The sequence below is a fragment of the Coffea eugenioides genome, chromosome 1 (assembly GCF_003713205.1).
Source record: "Coffea eugenioides isolate CCC68of chromosome 1, Ceug_1.0, whole genome shotgun sequence".
In the NCBI taxonomy this organism is placed as follows: Eukaryota; Viridiplantae; Streptophyta; class Magnoliopsida; order Gentianales; family Rubiaceae; genus Coffea; species Coffea eugenioides.
The window spans coordinates 9,671,752-9,693,249 of NC_040035.1; the positions used below are offsets into that span (position 1 = coordinate 9,671,752).

A 21,498-nucleotide genomic window follows, 5' to 3' on the forward strand; every position below is an offset into this window, starting at 1 on the left:
AATGTGAGGGATGGAGAAATTCATGTTGTGAAATGTGAGGGATGAAAAAAATCATTTTATAAAATGTGAGGGACGAAAAATTTTATTTTATAAAATGTGGAGGACTATAGATCAGATTATGTAAAATATAATTTGACAAATTTACCTTTCAAAAATGATCACATGCCTTGCACATGATGGATTCCGGCCAAAAAATGATCGGAAACCTAGTTAGGGACTAAATTTGACCGATGTAAATATGTAAGGGACATAAAATTACACTTTTAAAAGTGAGAAATGAAAAAAGTTATTTTACAAAATGTGAGGGACGTTTTGGACATTTTGGACGATTTTCCCTTTTGTAATTTAGGGAGTTAAATGTCCCAACTTGAAGTTTGAGGATATAAGAGGGAGTTAGGTCAAAGTTAAAAGGTGCAAAGGGGGAATTAACTCTCATATATATACACACACTAACAATTATCACCCTATATTACAATTATACACTTTTTCTTAATTAACTTTATCATTTCAAATATCTAACACCTGAAGTATATTTTAAAGAATATCCAATGGGCATCCCTATTTCAAAAGTGAAGTTTCCAAGTATATACTCAAAGCATTAAATACATATAAGTGCAATCTTCTTCTACTATTAGCACAAATTTTGCCATGAGAAAAGACGAGAAGCAAGAGAATCCTTGTATTATTTTCTTTTTCTTTTTGTAACACTTTGGTTATTTGGTAAAACAATTAAGTATTTAAAATTAATAAAATTATTTGTAACAAAAATATCTAACCTCTAAGTCCTTCTGATGACCGCTCCTGTCTCTCAAATTTCCTGGCTTCACTGGCTTGACGAACACGCCTGCATCAATGTTTTCAAAACCGGCTATAGTTGAAGTTGTCCAAGAATCGGTCAAGACCGGTCAAAACCATCCAACCCGGTAAATCGGGTCAAACCGCTAATTTCCGGTTTTTTAGTTTTCCTTCAATGTATTTTTTTAAGTTTTGCAAAATGTGACTAGTAAGGATTGAACTCAAGACCTTTGCTACTCAAGACCAACATAGTAACCATTGCACCATCATATCCACTTGTCTTTTATTATACCACATTTGTATAATATAAATCTCCATCTTTCTTTCCTCCGTTTTCCCTACAAAATCTCATGCTCTCATAACTTTTTCTTTATAATTTTCAACTCTCTCTCTCTCCTCTTTTCTTTTGTCACCCTTTTTTAATCAAACATCTTTAGTTTTAATTTATTGATGTTTTCTTACATCTTTTAATTTTATTTTTGTCTATTAAATTGAATTTTTTTAAAAAATAATTGTTTTTCTTTAACCATAAAAACTAATTATTAAATGCCACAATCACTCACTTTCATTTCTTTTTTTTTTTGCTTCTTATCAAGTTTGCATCTCTATTTTCGATTTTCTTGACTTGCTCCAAACTCTAAACTTCAAACTTTTTTTTAAGATGCAATCTCTAAATTCCAAAAAGTGAATTAAAATTTGAACTCACAATGTCTAATTCTCATAGACATGAATTTTGTATAATTTTAAAATATTGTGATATTGTTGGGTGGGATTTAAGATTATTTTTTTGGTAGATATAATTGAGATTGTTTCAACTTACAATTTAAAAAATTTATTTTTGAAAATCCTAGTTTTTTTAAAATATTAAACTTTTCATCATATAAAGTTTTAAATTAGTCCATTGCATGTCTTATTTTGTGCATATATATATTTATATAAATTATTTTTAAAAAATTCATTGAACCAGGGGTTGAACCGGTCCGACCGGTTGAACGTTGACCCGAACATTTCACCAATTCAATTAACGATCCGAGTTTTAAAACATTGGCCTGCATCCTTTCTCAATAAATCTTCTGAAATTTCCTCTTTTAAACTTCTTTTAATCATGAACCTCTGAATTCAGCATCCAAGTTAAATTATGAGAAAAATCACGAGATTAGCACAATAATTTGCCATAATTACAAAAGTAATTTCTCAAAAAAAACACTTATTAAATTCACCATGACATATGAATTATAAAGATAAAATTTCATTAAAAAAAGTGGGTTGACTTCTCTAAGATGACAATTAATTTGGGACAAGAAAAAATGACAAACATGACAAATGTCATGGGAGTGAGGGAGTAATGTTCTCTCAGGATTATTATTTCAGACCCATACAATGTTACATGTACATGCGTACTTTCCTTCACTGTTATTGAAGGAAATTAAACCAAGCTGTGTTTAGTTTCCTAATCCTTTTAGTTTATTGTTTTGGTGTCTTGTATGTTTAGTTTCCGTATTGGTTTAAGAAATCTCAAATTAATTTCCAAATAAGTTTCAGTTTACAATTGTTTTTGTTTTATGAAACTTTGTAGTTTATAAATACTACCAGTTTAGTAGGTTGTTACTTGGAGAGTTGAGTTGAGTCTTAAAAAATAGGTTTGAGAGAAAGTCTCATAGTTGAGATTTATGAATTATCGTGAGTGAAAGGCTACGACTTAATATTTGTTTTTATTAAGTTTTGAGTTAATAAATAGTTGAGTATATGTTTGTGTGTTTATTCTCTTCCTCTTCCCACATTTTTTCTATATGTGCTAAAATTGCTTTCAGAGATATGTGACACTATCAAGATGAATGGAGTAAGTGAAGATGCAATTAGACATGGATTATTTCCATTTTCATTGCATGATAAAGCTAAGGTATGATTGCAATCTCATTCTTCTACCACTTTTACTACTTGGGATGCCTTGTCTCGAGACTTTTTGAATAAATATTTTCCAACTTAGGATGGATATTACTAGTTTTAATCAACATGATGGTGAGTCATTTTATGAAGCATAGGAAAGATTTACAGATTTTTTAAGAAAATGTCCACATCATGGACTTCTCGATTGGCTTATAATCCAAACATTTTATAATAGCTTATCTTTTCAAATTAAAACTATAATTGATGCAGCCACAGGTGAAACATTAATGGGTAAATCACCGAAGGAAGCCCAAAATTTCATTGAAGAAATGGCAGCCAATAACTATCAATGAGCAAATGAGAGAGGTAATCTAAGAAGGCAAGCAGGTATGTTGGAAATGGATACTCTTAACATGTTGAGTGCCCAAATGAACAATGTGATTAAGTTGCTTAGTAAACAAGCCGAAGTTGGTGCTATTTCGTCATCCAATGTAAGTTTTGCTTGTTGTGCCACATATGGAGGGGATCATAAAACTAATGAATGTATTGATCTTGAATAGGTGCAATTTGTCAATAATTACAATCGATCATCACAAAACAATCTGTACTCAAACACATTCAATTTGGGTTGGAGAAATCATCTAAATTTTGGATGGAAATATCCAAATAATCAACAAAGGCTTACAAACCCATTTGACTTCCAACCAAGGCAACCAATTAGGGAGACTAAACTGGCTTAGGAATTGGCATTCAAGTGGCTAGCTAATGGGTCTAGTGATAAGATTGAAAGAACTGAGGAGAAGATGGACCCACTTACAACTATGTATAGAAGTTGGCCAATGCCATCAATGTTAGGCAACCGGGGTGAGCTTCCTAGTAGGACCAAGGTTAATCTTGGAGATCATGTAAATGCAATCATGCTTAGAAGTGGTAGACATTTAGAGGAACCTAATCTTGCTAAGAGGAGTGAGACCAAGGATAAGGAAATAGCAAAAGAAGAGGTAGAAAGGAAGGGTAAAGATCATATAGCTATTGACGTTGAGTATCCTACTTCAATTGTTGCTAATGATTCTATTCCTTTTCCTGGCAAGTTGACAAAAGACAATAAAGATAGGGAGTTTGAAAAAATTCTTCAAAATTTCAAATAATTGCACATTAACATTCCTTTGATTAATGTCATTAAGCAGATTCCTTCCTATGCACAGCTCTTGAAGGATATTACATCCAAGACGAGGAAGATTGTGGATAATGACACAATTGCATTGATAAAGAAATATAACACGTTGATTCAAAATAAACTACCTCCTAAAATGAATGATCGTAGAAGTTTTTCAATAGCTTGCACTATTAGTGATTTAAATTTTACTAATGCATTATGTTATTTAGGTGCAAGTGTCTTACTTATTCCTTTCTCAATTGCTCAAAAGTTAGGATTGAAGGAAGTAAAGGCTGTGAATATCATTTTGCAATTGGCAGATAGGTCTATTAAATATCCTATAGGTATTTTGGAGAATGTGCTTATAAAAGTGAAACAAGTTATTATACCTCTGGATTTTATAGTCTTACATATGGAAGAAGATGCGAAAATGCCTATTATTTTAGAAAAGCCTTTCTTAGCCATGACAGGTAGTATAATTGATGTTCTAGAAGGTAAGATGATGTTTTGAGTCAATGGTGAGATTGTAGAATTCAAGTTCTATCAAGCCAAGGAAAGTGAACCAATTGATCTTGACTTACATGGTTCATGTAATGAAAAAAGTGCTTTAAAGGTATGTGAAGAGGTTAACTCTTCAAGTTTGATTCAATATGATTTTCATATTTAAGGTATTGAGCATTTGGATGAAGCAATTGTAGAGCAATCCAAGCCTATACCAACTCAAGTCCAAGAGAATATAGGTAAAAAGTGGTATCATCTTGAGGAGGGTAAGTATTTTCTACTTATAAGTGATTATGAGCAAAATTACGATTTGCCTAACTTACCTCTTAAGCTTTTGAGGGTGTTAAATGATGGAGATTCATACCATGTTCATCACCAAGTGGAGTGGTTTGGAAGCTTTGATCCATGGGGAAGGCATTGCTCCCCAATTTACTATTAAAGGAAGAATCATTTTGAGTCGAACTTAACGACTTTAAACAAAGCGATTGTTGGGAGGCAACCTAACGATTTCTTGTTTTTGATATATTTTTAGTTGTTTCACCAGTGTTTTGTGTACTTTGTAGGTGGCCATAACAAGGTTCATGTAAATCATCTCAAGTTCAAAAGTGCATACATTGAGGCAAAAGGAGCTTTCATGTCTAATTCATGCATTCCATGCATTTAATGTAGTTCATATTTGTGTTATAGTAATGCATGATCTTGTGTTTCTAAATGTATTGGATTGAAAAAGTGCATTTTCTCGGGCTAAATTCAAATTTTGCTTGAAGAACATGAAATTAGTTGAAAATCGGACGAGAGCAGGAACTTAACCAAATAGGGAGGAAAAACTGCAGAAACTTAGCCAAATAGAAAATTGGAGGAAAAACTGTAGAAATCAAAGTTTCTATAGTAAATCCAGCCAAGTTCCAACCGAAAATCATTGGCAAGGGAAGCAAAATTCTTTGGTGAGGTTATTGATGATTACTGGTGATAATTAATACATGGGTATGTGATTATTTAGTGAATTTGGTAATTTTTAGCTAATTTTTGGTCTTAATGTGACTTGATATAATTGTGATGATTATTCGCTAATGTGTTGAATTAAATTGCTTGGAAATAATTTTGTGAAGATGGGTTATTTGTACTATGATATTTACATGTTAAAATTGTGCATAGTTTGCTTATTTCTTGATTTTTGCATGAGTGTTCTAGGATTTATGGAATAGTTAATTTATAATCTTTTTAAGCCAAAATTTCATGTTCGAAGATGCTATTTAGCATTTATTTATGCTTAATTAGGTCATTAATAAGTGAGTGAGTAGTGTGTTTGCCTCAATTGGAGTTTGCATAATTGCTTCCTCTATTGTAATTATTGCACCTGAATTATTGGGGAATTATTTCTTATTGTATTTGTGTGTTTCACTTGGGAATTTAATAGATCATTTGTTGAAGTTAATAGTTGTGCTTACTTATGATATTGATTGATACTTGTTATGTAAGTTAGTTAACTATTTTGCCTCTTTTAAGAGAAGGGTAAATATGAGCATATGCTTATTATACTTAATTTAATTAAGTACCTATTCAATGAAATTAATGTTTGTAATTTTATTTAGGTACAAGGCTCGCACTAAGAATGTCGGGGTGAAATCTCCATCTCCCAATAGAAAAGGTGAAGCTTCTATGTCTACTTCTAGGCCACCACGTACCAAAAGAAAAATGAGTAGTTGTCTTGTTCTTGAAGAGGAATCATCATTCGAAGTGGAGATTCATCAACAAGAAAAACAAGAAGTTGAACAAGTGGAGCAAGTTACATATGATAGAACACTGTTCACCTTGGCCAAAAATGAAGTATGGTATAACCCCCGATTGGCAGCTAAGGTATTACTGGAGAAGAATGTGACTCCTGATGTTGAGAAAGTGTACCATCTTAAGGAATATTTTGCTAAGCTGAAATAGGAGAATTTCTTTAATCTTCCAAACAGTTGTTATGAAGACCTTGTCCGTGAATTTTATGCAAACGTGGAAGGCAAGCAGTCTTTCCACTTTAACAGGGGAGAAATTACGAGTATAGGTATAAAATTATGAGTATAGGAGAAATTATGAGAAATTATGAGTATAGGACAATGAACCAAAGGCTGAATCCATCGAGCTAATTTGAAAGATTTTCTTCATGTTCCTGATGCTAGGTATAAGGTTGATTTGAAGAAAGTATTTAAACATCGTGACTCGGACTCATGGAACATGGTAGAGGCACTTGTACGCTTGGGAGTTGAGTATAAAGCCACTTGCAAAATCGGGTGATATTCCGTATTAACTTCCACTTTGAAGGAGCCATATCGTCTTCTCATCTGTTTGTTTGCCTCCAATGTTATTCCACGAGCGAGTGGTACTAATGAGGCGCACACTAGTGATTTCTATTTCTTAGACAAAATGGAGCATGGATTAGGCAATCTCCAAAGTATTCCATTATGAAGCATTATCACCAACCACATGTGGACAATTGTTCAAAATAATGATGTCAAACATGCTTTCCTATATGCTCGTTTCTTAACATTGCCATTTCAAACGGCTGGAGTGAATTTCACTAATGCTATCCCTACGCGCCTCAAGAAGAAAGATGTGTTTATACTGGATTTTTGCAAATATCTTTTCAAGGCAAAAGAGATTAGTGGCCCTTCAACTCAAGGTGACGTTCAAGGTGAAGCTCGACAGGAGAAAGAAGTAGAAATTGCATATTTAAAAGAAGTTCAAGGGGTTGAGACAACTTCCCAACCGACTTCAACCATTCCTTCCTCCTCACATCCTCCTCTATCACCTCAAGACGCTTGATCTTTTTTCGAAAAGATGGACAAATTGCTTTGTATCGAGGCCAAGGTAAAGAAGAGTTGAAGAGAGCATAAAAGGAACTCTGAGCATTTTTTATGCACTAAGGTTAAACTTGGCAACAATGCACCACTGACTCCACCCTCTTCGCTTGACCAAGTGGCTACTTAAGTGAGTGATCATCTCATTTCCCCTTGTCCTTTCCCAATTTGCATGATTCCCCTTCTCATTGCATTTTAGTTTCCTTTTTAGTTGTTTTTTGTATTGTTTTAGCTCTTTTTATCCAAGTCATCTTCAATTATGCAGTAGTGCTTGAGATTTGATGGGATTAGAACAACATCACAAGGCATTGGACTTAGAAAACACAAGTTATAAGAGGAGTATTATTTCTTATCATTTTGTTCTCTACTTCTCACACATTGAGTACCATGTGTAGTTTAAGTGTGAGGGAGGGGAATTATTTGAAATTGCAATTTTATGCCTTGTGATGGGATTTTATGCTTGTTAATGCTTGTGAAATGTTGGATTGATATTTGGAAATAATGTTATGTGATTTTTTTTATCAAATTTGAGTTTGTTGGTAGGGACTTTCGTCCATTCTTATGGGGAAACTGTGTCAAAAATTTTCCAAAATATTTTGACAAATTTCATTTTGGCCCAAAAAGTTTTATCTTTTTGCTATCTTATGTTAATTGGGTCAAATTGTTCCATCCATTATAATTTTAATTCTTCTACATGTTGAAACAATTATGTGCATCTTAGAAAATTTAGCCCTCATTTCATTTGGAATTAGTTATTATGCAATTAGGATTTTTGTTTCTTAGAAAGTATATCTTATAAAGTGGGGAAAATGATGCCTATATTTTACATGATGAATGAGATTTCTGCCCTTTATTAAATTTTACAAGTGGGCAATTGTATAGTTAATAAAATCTAATCTCTTCCTTTGTTTATATTAATTATGTTTTACGAAGAAGGCATGTTTAGTTATTGTAGCTTGTTCATCAAAAAAAAGAGAGAAAAAAAAAAGAGAAGAGAAGTGAGAATAAGAGTTTTTTTTCCTACTCCAATGATTCTTGTACTAAGTAACCAGGGGTTGCCATCTACAAATATTGACACTAGCATAAAAAGATACTCAAATTAAGAGTATGTAAGCAACTTGAATAGTGAAATGTTAAGTAACTGGGGATCCTCATAGAAAAGTGTCAATTTTCGAATCAAAAGACATTTTTGCTATTCGAGTAAGAATTTTATGAATAAAGTACCTCTTAGTTGTTCAAAAAAAATGATGAAAATGATTGTAAGAGGAGAAAAGCATCAATTGACTATGTGATTTGCTTATTTGTGAAATTAAGTTAAGGTGAGAGATTGTGTTTAAATTATTGAAATTCGGGTATAATTATCTTCCCTTTATTTGATAGTATGAGTACTTGAAGTGATTTAAATAATTGTATGATGATTGATTGCCAAGTTGAACAGAACTTGAATTTGAAAGAATGCATATAATGTTTCAACTCTTAACTCATTTTTATTGATTTTGTGTCGATTGTTTGAGGACAAGCAATGACCTAAGTGAGGGGGAATTGATAAGTGACAAACTTGAGTGACTTTTTGATGAGAAATCATGTCATTGTTAGTCACTTTTGGGATATTTAAGATGAAACAAGTCATTTTTTTTTATTAAAAAGTGGTTAATAAGTTTATTAGAATCTTAAGTGGTTTATGTCTCTTTTATTCGCATCATTTTCATGATTTATGTAGGAATTGGCTCTGGACTTCATTTTGGACAAGAAAGAGGTTTATATTAAGTTGATTAGAATCCTAAAGTTCTTGAGGATGGCGAGTTTTAAGGGTGATTCGAGTCACAAGAAAAAGAAAACAAAGAAACCTGTCGAAAAAGGAAGTCGACTTGAATCCTCAAAGGAATCCAACCATTTTTTGGAGGAATTGCTTGGAGAGATTCATGGCAATGAGTTGGCTTGAAAAATCAAAATTTGAAGAAAAACAAGGGAGGAATCTGGTCAAGAAATCCAGCTGGACTTTGGAGGGATTACTTGGAGAGATTCTAGTCAACTTTTGAGGCTACAACTTGTCCAACTTGATTTCACCTCCATAATTTCACTTCTTTTTACGAACTTTTTGCAGCTCATTTGCAGCTATAATAATGATAGTTTGAGTCACATTTCTTGGCTTGTAACATCTATATATTCATGTCTTAAGCAAGAAAAAAGAGCTTTTAGTTCTTAGCACTTAGACTAGGTATTTTTTTCTCACCAGTATAGAGAAATGTGTACGAAGAATTTGGAGAAATATTTCATTTGTAACTCATTTTGGTTGAGAAATAGAAGATTTTTGGGAGTTTGCTCATCATTTGGCTAACCTTTCTCAACTATCTCTTTATTTTTTTTGTGCAATATGAGTCTAAGCAATGAATCTTAGTGTTTACTTGTTTTATCTAATACATGAAACTAAATTTCTAGATTTAGAGAGTAGATTAAACTAATGATTCCTTGAATATGAATTGAATGTGGTTTACACTCGTTATCTCTTGTAATAACTTGTCCATTTATTCTTGCTCTATTACTTGTCGTTTGATCACCAATGGCAGGCTATTAGTTGTTATTACTCAATGATAATTGGTAATAATAATGGAAAGGGATAAATGGAACTTAAGGAGTAGGCTCAAGAGAGTAGAGATATACTTAAGTGGATTTTCTTGAACATTTCATGTAGTAAATAAACTAGATTTAGATCGTCACCATGAGAGTAGGGAAGACTAGGTTAGTTAATACCATTTCATCATAAGAATGAGTTTTGGTTAATATTGGAAATGAATCCCTAGTTAGAAAAGAATAGTAATAAAAGGTAAATTCATTCACTTGCCTTTTTGGACCATTAGTGGACTCTACAACCTAGAACCTTAGCATTTAGAGTATCTTTTCCATTTGTCTTTCTTTACAAGTTAGTAGTTTGAAGTATTAATTAGTAAATTAGTTGCTTGTTATTGCTTTTAATTGATATTAGTCTAGATAATAGAGTAAGCCAAGGACCTAGTAATTGATTAGACGCTCCTTGTGGGATCGACCCTGACGCACCTCGTACTTCTAATTTGACCTGTATGCTTGTAGCAAACGGGTTTATTTTAGATTTAAACTTGTACACATATTTGAAACCCGTCAAAGTGACAACTCCAAATTCAATCACAAGTGACTTTGTAATTGTAAATGAAGAGTAAGAAATTTCGCTTTTCTCTACTATTTAACATATGATTATATTTTAACATCATATTTTTGATTAACTTCTTTCTATTCAAAGGAAAAAACTGATACTACTTACTCTGTGGAATGAGTTCCAAGAATACGAAGGCAACATCCTTGCTAACACCATTGCCAGTGTTCCTATGGTGTTTGCTATGGAGTAAAAGTTTCCATTTTCAATAGTAAGCCTACCTACCTTAGGAATTTATTATATGCCAACCATATATGACTTATATTTCTCATACATAAAAATCCTTTTTCTCCGTTTCAATAGGTCTATCTTTGAGCACAATAAGACTATTTGGCATTGTCATCAATCCACTAGTCCACGGGGATTGTCACCTTGTCAATGGTATTTTATCTATCCCCTATTCTTTAAATACATATACAATTAATCATCCTAATTACTCTATATTATGAAAATATAGTATAGGTATAGCATCCATAAAGAAGAAGTTAAAAATCCATTGGAAGCAAAAGCATACAAGAATCCAACATTGCTGCTGCCACCACCAACTCGGGAGGATATCAACACCATTCATGATTGGCTTCATTTGCAACTGTTAGAACAATCCAATTTCTTAGCCTAACCAGTCAATCTAATCATTTTATACTTTAAATTTTTGAAAAATAAAATAGTAATATACTGAAATTTTAATTCATTTATAGCAAAAAGCAGCATGGATAAGTGGAAATGTCCAGTTAACATTAAGACTGTTGAGCCAAACGCAGATTAAATCATAAGATGTTCATCAAGCAAACAAGAAACTAAAGTGGAACTGAGGTATCATTGTATATTTAACTTGTAAAAAAAGTATTCCTTCACGTTCTGTATACTACTATATACTAAACCTATTATGTTTTATTTAAGGTGCCGAATTGGAATAACACTAACTAATTCAATGGGAATCATTCAATGTCTGATATATGGAAAGAAGTATAGATATTAATACAATTGACTGCTACCCAACTTAGAGAAGCAAAAGAACATGTATAGTACTAAACTTCACTTTTAAGTTATTTTTTGTTGCTCATATGTACAAACATGAATATACAAATACTAAAATTCATTATTCTAATATCAAGGACTAATAATGAATCAAGAAATTTCTGCCATCATGAGAAAGTACAAATTAATCTTTTTTTTTTTTAAATATGTGAGACAACTTTCCAAGGATAATGTTAGAGGAGAAACACAATCACCAAAACCTACACCACAAATGAGCTCCCTAAGGCACCACTACCTCTACTAGATCTACCAATAACTATCCAACCCTTGGAAGTTGCCACATCATCAAGCAGCAAACAAAAGCAGTTACTAGAAGATCAAATATTCACACCAACTGCAAAGTTGGTGCTTGAAGAAATAGCTAAATTCACTGTTAACAAAGGAATATTCATTGCTGAACCAACTGCTACAAAAAGAGTTCTGACATTCACTGAAGTAGAGGCTTAATAGATAGCCCTCACAAATACTATAGCACAGAGCCACAAGACAGTTGAAGACACTGCTGCTGTCATAAATTCATCCAAAAGTGCTTCAACTGACAAAGCTACCACATGCCCAGTAAAGAAGCTCAAACAGCAAGAAGAAGAGAATTAACCTCCTATGAACTCTGACTACAATCTTTTGCTATTATTATAAAAGAATTTGGTATTCTGGTATACAAGTCTATCATAGCTCAAGTGCAGTGTTAGAATCCATTGCTCCAATATCATCTATTGCTCCAATATCTTTTGATAGAGCAATGTATTCTATTACTTAGATATACTAGCACCTTGCTTAGCAACTTGAAACAATTATTTACTACAAGTAGCTCTAGAATCATATCAGCATCTATTGTTTCAATACTTTTTGATAAAATAATGCATGCTATTGTTACTACCATAGAACAGTATGATAGTTAGGTCTATAACTTTGTTATTCTCAAAATGCAGTATTAGAATCATCTAGTCCAATATCTTTTGATAGAATAGTGCATTCTAATACTTATATGTGATACAACTTTTTCTAGTAGGATGAATCTATAGTTTTGTGTCAACAGTTTAAAATTTGTAGAAATTTGTCTACAAAATAACTTATGACTTTATATACATCTATAGATGAACTATCAATCCTCATGTATAATTTGGATTCTGACAACTATATTTCATACATAACAGGTTGAACATTAATTAAATGTCCAATTGGATTTAGATGAATCATTATTTATTCTGACGAAAACTTTTTACCCTTTCAAATGAGTAGTTTGTTTTTCGTATCACATAAAAATTTAGATATGACAATCTATACATTTAGAAATGAAAGTCACGAAAGTTTTCCATCATTTAGACCTAACATATTGGACATTGGCTATGCCTTGCACAGCCAGAAATTTTCTAGTACTATGACATATAAAATTGAGAAGGATAGATGTCACATAATGTGCCAATAGACATATCTATCAAGTATCAACTAGTAAAAGTAACTCAATGAGTCACTAAAGTTTAAAAGTTTATAAGCTAAAAGTTTAAGTACTGAATAAGTTTCCGCGTGCCATCTCATCTTACAACCTCGTATGTTTGCATGGGATACTATAGCAAATAGTGCCATTACCTCACTCACTTATCAAGCTCACGGTACAAATACCACATACCTTCGAGGAAGAAGGATTTGATCTCCAGAACTTTTAACTTCCATGCTCTTTTTTTGGCCAACTATTCTCCCCAATCTCCCTAAATTGATTTTGGCATGGACCTATTTTGCGGGAATTAGCCCGCGCCTTTCTTCTGCAGGTTCAACCCCGGGGCGGATCACCCAATGGTCACCAAAAAATCAAGAAATTCACCAAGGATATATTTTCAACCAATAAATTAATCATACTATAGGATTCAGCAACAGAAACAACATACATTCTATTTGTAATGCAGAAAATTGAAAAGTATAACAAAGTTTAATTATCGAAGTCATGTTAATGCACGCTGGTCTTTCAGTACTTCATTTTAGTCTTAAGATGTATTTCTTTTTTTCCTAAAGTTTTATGTGGATATTTTAGGTAAAAATTCGAGTGATAATAAAAGAAACAGCAAGTACTTAGTAATTTAACTAAAAATTTGTTTTCCTTGGTTGCTTATTCTAAAACAGATGATTCTTCCTCCACTTGACATCCCGCTTGAGTACTCTCTTTGTCCTTTTATTCCTTACTCTTTTAATATGTCTCAAAATGTTTATTTTCTTTAAATAAAAACTTTGTATCATAAGATAGTCTTTTTTTTTCAAGCATCTTATACGCTAAAAATGTAAGTTGAATTATAAGTTGCTATTAGGTTTTTTCACCTTTTTTTCTGGTTAAACACACTAAATCTTTGAGCTTTGTTTCCACTTGCACTTTGTTGGAAAAGAGGTATCGATACAGGCATACAATATCAAAGTTAACCCAAGAAAAATTATACTTTTCCCAAGTACCAATTAAAATAGAAACAAACCAAATCACCAAGCAACGAAACCAACAATAATAATAAAAATCAGAAAAGTTAAAAGCACAGGACACCGAGATTTTTAACATAAAAAACCCAAATTGGAGAAAATCACAGTATTTAGTCCAATCACAGTATTTAGTCCAATCAAAATCTTCCCTATCACAATAATGGGCATATATACGTCTATTCAAATCATCTAGATGACAACGACATCATCAATGTCAACCTAGTGAAATTGATACAAATTCATCTCCCAAAAACTAATATTGTCAAAGAAGTGGGTTTGAAAGAGTGTTAACAAGCGAAGAGAATAGAACTTGACAAGAAGATTGCAGGCTAAAATTTTGTCTCAATCGGGTTTTAAATTACCATCCAATCAAGGTTTTGAAGTTTCAAACATCTCTCTGTGTCTCTCTATCTAGCTTCTTTCTGCCCAGTCTCCCTCTTTCTCTCTCTTTGTTCTCACTCGAGGTTGGCAGCTGAAGCTTTTCTCTTGTTTTTAAAATGAAACCCGTGGCTCTAGTACTAGTCAAGAGACTAATCACTGGGTTTGCTTCAAGTCAAATTGATCAACTAATGGGTTTTTGTTTCATGGGCCACCAAATGATGAGGAACAAGTCAAATAATCTCCCACTCCAACTTATTTGGGAGCTCCACTAAACCTGCTTTCTATCTGCAAAACAAGAGTTTCTCTCTAGGCAATAACTTAGTCAACATATCAGTATCATTTTCATTAGTGTGAACCTTCTCAAGTGTCAATAACTTGGAATCCAAAACATCTCGAATCCGATGATACCTCATATCAATATGCTTGGTTCGAAAGTGAAATATAGAATTCTTACATAAATGAATGGAACTTTGACTGTCACAATGATAATTGTACTTCTCTTACTTCATATGTAATGATCCCACATCGACTAGGGAGGGAGCCTGGGTTGCTTTGATAAGTCTGTAGTGGTCTCTCCCACCTCGACGAGGCCTTTTGGTGAGGTAGCCTGCGGGTGCCTGTTGTGTTGTCCAGCACCGCCAAGAACAAAACCCACGGCCCCACGGGGTGTCAAACTGTGGGACAATATTGTTGAGTGACTGTTAGAGTGGTATCAGAGCCGACTCCCGACCCTGATGTGCCAGCGAGGACGCTGGGCCTCCTAAGAGGGGTGGATTGTAATGATCCCACATCGGTTAGGGAGGGAGCCTGGGCTACTTTGATAAGTCTGTAGTGGTCTCTCCCACCTCGACGAGGCTTTTTGGTGAGGTAGCCTGCGGGTGCTTGTTGTGTTGTCCAGCACAGCCAGGAACAAACCCACGGCCCCACGGGGTGTCAAATTGTGGGACAATATTGTCGAGGGACTGTTAGAGGTACTTTGATATGTTGGACTGGTGGATATAATATACTCCGTTTGAGCTTTTAAGAACCATCGATTATATTCATGCTTGAGTTTTGTAGTGAGTCCCGACAAGAGTTGGGTAGGCAGCCCTCCGAACCCTTTGGTTCGCCTTAGGGGGAGATGGGGCTGTCACAAGAAGGTCAAGAATTCGGTCAGCAGTCCTCCCTTCTCTCGGTTTCCCTCTTTTCTCTTCCTCTTCTAGTTTCTACCATTATAACTCATCAAAATCACACTCATACACACATTAACATCTTAACAGCCCTTAAACAACAATGGTGGAAGTTCATAAAGCCCACATCAACCAACCAAATTCAACTAATAACAACAATAAGGAAGCTACAAGCTTCAAAGCTAGAAATGTACCAAGAAAGCAAGGATTTTGTGTGTTACCTCTTGGAGCTATGAAACCTAGCAAAAATCAGAATTTTCCTTCCCAATTTTCACCACCATCAACCACCCAATCCACCCTCAAAGCCACAAAATCAGTTCCTCCACTTAGCTAGGATGAAAACCCACAAGTTGATGAGGAACTTTGATGGATTAGGTGCAAGGTTTGAGCAGAAAATTGGAGAGCTCTTCTTCCTTTATTTTTTTCTGGTGAGGGCCAAATTTAGAGAGAGAGATGAGAGAGATTGTTTCAGATTTTTTTTATGTGTGTTTTTGGGGAGAAAAGGAAGCTTAAAGGCTAAGTTTTCAAGGTCAAACCTCGCTAGGTCCGAATAGGGTTTCACGCGACCACTTTTCGCTCTCGTTTGCTACTTTTGTGCACTCAACCTCCGAGGTAATTCCTCTAGTGCATTAATAGTACATTCTTAGTAGTCTAATATCAAATTCTTAAATCTCCAATTAAGCAAATTAATACGCCTGTCGGGGCCATTTCGGCACGCGGGCGCACAAGGGTCGAACTTAAGGAATTCACTCGAACTTTAAAATTCAACTTATTCGACTCTAAAACTTTAAAATATGATAATTCAAGTATATATAACAATCAAAATCACCATAAATAATTCAACTCAAATCAATTTGGTCATTAAAATAATAATTGTTTAAAGAACCAATTGTTTAGACTCATTTTCGAGAAATTCATGCAATTTGGGAAAACTTAAGTAACTCACATGCAAAAATACTTTTAAATGACCAATTTAAGAATATTTTGCAATAATTAAAATATGAATCCTCACATCCTCTCCCCCTTAAGAGAATTTCGTTCTCGAAATTCATACCTTCAACTACCTCGGTCGACCCCAGAGTCTGTCGACCAATAGAGGCATATGTTCCAGTTGGCACTTGTGGTCGGTTCCCTCCTTCAGTAGTTCGTTCAGAAGTAGTTCCATATCCTTGTCGATTATTACTCTCTCGTGGTTGCTTTCTTGAGCAGTTGCTAACCTGATGGTCTGCACTCCCACAACGCAAACACTTTCGCTCCTGCACCCAGCAGTTATTTTCGGTGTGGTTTTCTTTTCCACAGTATCCACAAATTGGTTGAAAACTCATGGCTTGACTTCCCTGGGGCGTCACCCTTGATTGACCCCTTTTTATCTGAATTCCTTGTGACAGAGTTCCTTTTAGTTGTTGCATCTGAGAAGAAGATGGAAGTGGTAGTCTCACCCCACCAGCTCCTTTTCCAACTTTAGGTGGTGGTACAGTGTTTCTAGATGCCTCAGGGTGACTACTACTAGGTGCATCTCTTTTCCGTACTTGAAACACTCTCAATTTGGCTTTTGAAATCTCAACCCTTTGGGCTTTCTCAAGGGCATCACTAAACGTTTCGATTTGGACCGCAACAGGATTGTAATGATCCCACATCGGTTAGGGAGGGAGTCTGGGCTACTTTGATAAGTCTGTAGTGGTCTCTCCCACCTTGACGAGGCCTTTTGGTGAGGTAGCCTGCGGGTGCCTGTTGTGTTGTCCAACACCGCCAAGAACAAAACCCACGGCCCCACGGGGTGTCAAATTGTGGGACAATATTGTCGAGGGACTGTTAGAGTGGTACCAGAGCCAACTCCCGACCCCGATGTGCCAGCGAGGACGCTGGGTCCTCTAAGGGGGGTGAATTGTAATGATCCCACATCGGCTAGGGAGGGAGCCTGGGTTGCTTTGATAAGTCTGTAGTGGTCTCTCCCATCTCTACGAGGCCTTTTAGCGAGGTAGCCTGCGGGTGCCTGTTGTGTTGTCCAGCACCGCAAAAAACAAAACCCACGATACCACGGGGTGTCAAACTATGGGACAATATTGTCGAGGCACAATATTGTGGAACAATCCACTCCCCTTAGGGGACCCAGCGTCCTCACTGGCACATCGGGGTCGGAAGTCGGCGCTGATACCACTCTAACAGTCCCTCGACAATATTGTCCGACAGTTTGACACCCTGTGGGGCTGTGGGTTTTGTTCTTGGCGGTGTTGGACAACACAACAGGCACCTGCAGGCTACCTCACCAAAAGGCCTCGTCGAGGTGGGAGAGACCACTACAGACTTATCAAAGCAGCCCAGGCTCCCTCCCTAGCCGATGTGAGATCATTACAATCCATCCCCCTTAGGGGACCCAGCGTCCTCGCTGGCACATCGGGGTCGGAAGTCGGCTCTGATACCACTCTAGCAGTCCCTCGACAATATTGTCCCACAGTTTGACATCCCGTGGGGCCGTGGGTTTTGTTCTAAGCGGTGCTGGACAACACAATAGGCACCCGCAGGCTACCTCACCAAAAGGCCTCGTCGAGGTGGGAGAGACCACTACAGACTTATCAAAGCAGCCCAGACTCCCTCCCTAGCCGATGTGCGATCATTACACACATTAACTGCTTGTCAGTTTCTCTCTCAATTTTGCTATAAAAGTATTTGAACACCTTCAAAATCTAATCTTTGGATTTCAAAGTAAAACACCAAACTTTTCTAACAAAATTATCAATAAAAGTTATAAAGTAAGCATAACCACCAAAAAACTTATCTTTCACATAGCAAACATCAGTATGCACCAACTCTAATGGATTTAATTTTCTAGGTGGAGAAATATTTTGAAATGTAACTTTGTGTTGTTTCCCATAAATGTAGTTGATATAAGGTTAAGTACATTACCTCTAATTTCAGGTAGAAGCTGCTTGCGAACAAATTTTTAATTCCCCTTTCACTCATATGCCCAAGTCGCCTATGCCAAAGGTTAATGGAAGAATCACGAACTGTATTCACATCTCCCTTCTCTAACTTGGGTTGCATCAAGTAGAGGGTACTCTGCTTCTTTCCTTTGGTAACAATAAGATTCCTTTTGCTGAGCTTCCATTTGCCTTCACTTTGCAAGCTATGCTAGCCCTCATCATCAAAGTTTTCCGTGGAAACAAGATTAAAATGAATATCAAGAACATATCAAGCATTCTCAAGACTAGCTGGTACCCGATATCATTATCCAAATATATGTCTCCCATGCCAACAAGTTTGGACGAGATCTCATTTCTCATCCTAACATAGCTAAAGTCTCCTTCAGTGTAGGTTGAGAAGAAATGCCTGTGAGGGGTAACATGATAGGATGCAATCGAGTCAATTACCAATCACTGTCGTGATAGATAATATTCACATGACTATCATCACATAATACAAACATATCATTATTGGTTGCCACAACTGCTATAGTCTCTTCTTTTTTCTATTTACTGCGCCTTTTCTTCGCCTTTTTTCTCAACTTGTTCCTATTTCAAGATTCTGCACTATTTCATGTAATGTCCCTTATTTTTGCAATAGTAGCATGCATCATTTTTTCGTGACTTTGGATCTGTCGTTCCTATTGTGGGATCCTCTGCTTTGCTTCTTCCCCTTCCATCTTGTTTTTTCTATCACTAGGGTTTGGGATCCATTCACAACTCTTCGTTCCTTCCTCCTGAGTTCTTCATTCATCACAGACGCTTTTGCTATATCCATGTCCAACACACCATTTGAAATTGAATTACTAACAGAAAGCACCATTGTCTTCCAGACATCCAGCAAAGAATTGAACAACTGCAAAGCTTGTACCTTATCATCCAAGTTCAAATTCAACGTAGTTGTTTGGTTTATCAAGCCTTGAAAATTACTCAAGTGCTTAGTCATATTTGCACTGTCTTTACATCTTATCAAAGTAATTGGCTTCAGACAAGAGGCCTTATTTAAATCAGTCTTCTTCTCATACATACTTGCTTGCTTCTTCGATAGTACATCAGCTTTAGTGTCAGTAGCAAAGTGTTGAAAAATACTCTGATCAATCCACTTTCTAATATTACCTACAGTTTTCTGTGCATAATAGTTTACTTTTCATCACTCATATCATTTGGTCTACCCTTATCCCTTAGAGCAGATTCGAACAAATCTTTATAATAAAAGTAGTCTTCCATTCTAGACTTCCAAATCTAATAATTAATTGTATTCAATTTTATCAGACAACCACTATCTGAATCATCCATTTCAATTGATACAAATCAGTCGACCAACCTGACTGCTCTGATACTATTTTGTTGGAAAAGGACTACCAGTACAGGCACACAATATCAGAGTTAATTCAGGGTAAATTACTCTTTTCCGAAATACCAATTAAACTAGGAACAAACCAAATCACTAAGCAATGGCATCAAATGCAGAAAAGTAAAAGGCCTCGGACACTAAGATTTTTAATGCAAAAAAAATCCAAATTGGGAAAAACCAAGGGACCTAATCTAGTCAAAATCTCCGCTATCACAATAATAGGTATACACAGGTCTATTTAGAGCATCTGAATGACAGCAACATCATCAATGTCAATTAAGTGAAATTGCTATAAATTCATTTTCCAAAAACTACAATTGTCAAAGAAGTGGGTTTGGAGGAGTGATATCAAGTGAAATGAAAATCTAAAATTGAAACCGGTTGATGGGTAAAGTTTAATGAGAGGATCGCATGGCTAATATATCATCTCAATCGGACTTCAAATTACCATCCAATCAAGACCTTGAAATTATAAAATTTCTCTCTCTCTCTCTCTTTCTAGCTTCTTTCTCCCCAATCTCCCTCTTTCTCTTTCTTCATTCTCACCCACGGTCGATGGCTCAAGCTTTTCTCTTGTTTCTAAAATGAAACTCGTAGATGTAGTAGTAATCAAGAGACTAATCACTAGGTTTGCTTCAAGTCAAGTCAACTTGATCAACTAATGGGTTTTTGTTTCGTGGGCCACTAAAGGAGGAGGACCAAGCCCAACACACTTTAACCCTTGAACTCACGAAATAAACACTTTGCATTTTAACTAATGTTTTGGGAAAAAGTACCTTTATTATATTATTTTGTTTTTTTGGTTCTCTAATGTTTCACTTTTCTATGGATATTATCATTGTGCTTACTATACTATTTTAGTTTTCTTTTAGTTATAATTTCATTATTGTTTTAGTTTATTTATTTATATATTTCTGTACACTATCAGGGATTTCATGATAAATTATATGGTATGAGAGAATTTTGTATGCCTATAATAATCAAAAGCATATATAGCTATTAATTTAACTATGTGAGCATATATTAGCAAACTAGAATTTTTAATGGTTAAAAGTATGTATTAGCTATTAACTATTTTAACATATATTAACAATTTAAAAGTATATACCAAATAAACAAAGTAGCAAGTATTTTCATTTTTTTGTTATGTATGTTGGTTAAGCATTTGCCATTACCGTAAGCTTATTTGTTACTTTAGCTATTAATAATTAGTTATTTATAAACTCAAGATTTTTTTTGGCAAGTCCCGCACACAGAAGAAGGATGCCACACCTAAATTTTATTAGATATTCAAATCATAAAACAAAAGAGGAGAACATAGACCTTACCTCCAAATAGAACAAAGGAAAAAAATTAATATGCAGGAAAAGAAATAAGGAGTACTACTCCCTTTACATTATTTTTTCTTCTAAACTTTAGATGTATTAATTCAATACTATGTGCATAGCTAACATATAATTTGTTGTAGCATAGACTTTGTGACCAATATTACTTCTAATATCAAAAATTAAAAAAAGATTAAGTACAAATTAATTAATAAAGATTAAGTTTAAGAAATTTTAAAACAATATATGACCATCATGTCACATTATCTTTGGAGATTCTCCTCATGTGCTAATATCTTATTAGAGAGATCAATTGTTCTAAACCTCTTGAACTTTTGGGTAAGTAGCACTTTGCCCCCCTCTCCCCCTCAACCTTGATAGTACAACTCTTTTTTCCTTTTTCACTTTTTTCATTTTCATTTTTTCTTTGTGTCCCATTCCCATT

The 21,498-nt window shown here is 34.8% G+C and overlaps 1 non-coding gene across 1 annotated transcript; it reads right to left on the reverse strand.

Annotated features, from left to right (window-relative positions):
* Positions 1-2,774: 2,774 nt before the first annotated feature.
* Positions 2,775-2,881, reverse strand: LOC113753193. The gene has a single exon (XR_003464994.1). It is a non-coding gene; the product is annotated as a small nucleolar RNA R71 (small nucleolar RNA).
* Between the last annotated feature and the right edge of the window lie 18,617 nt (positions 2,882-21,498).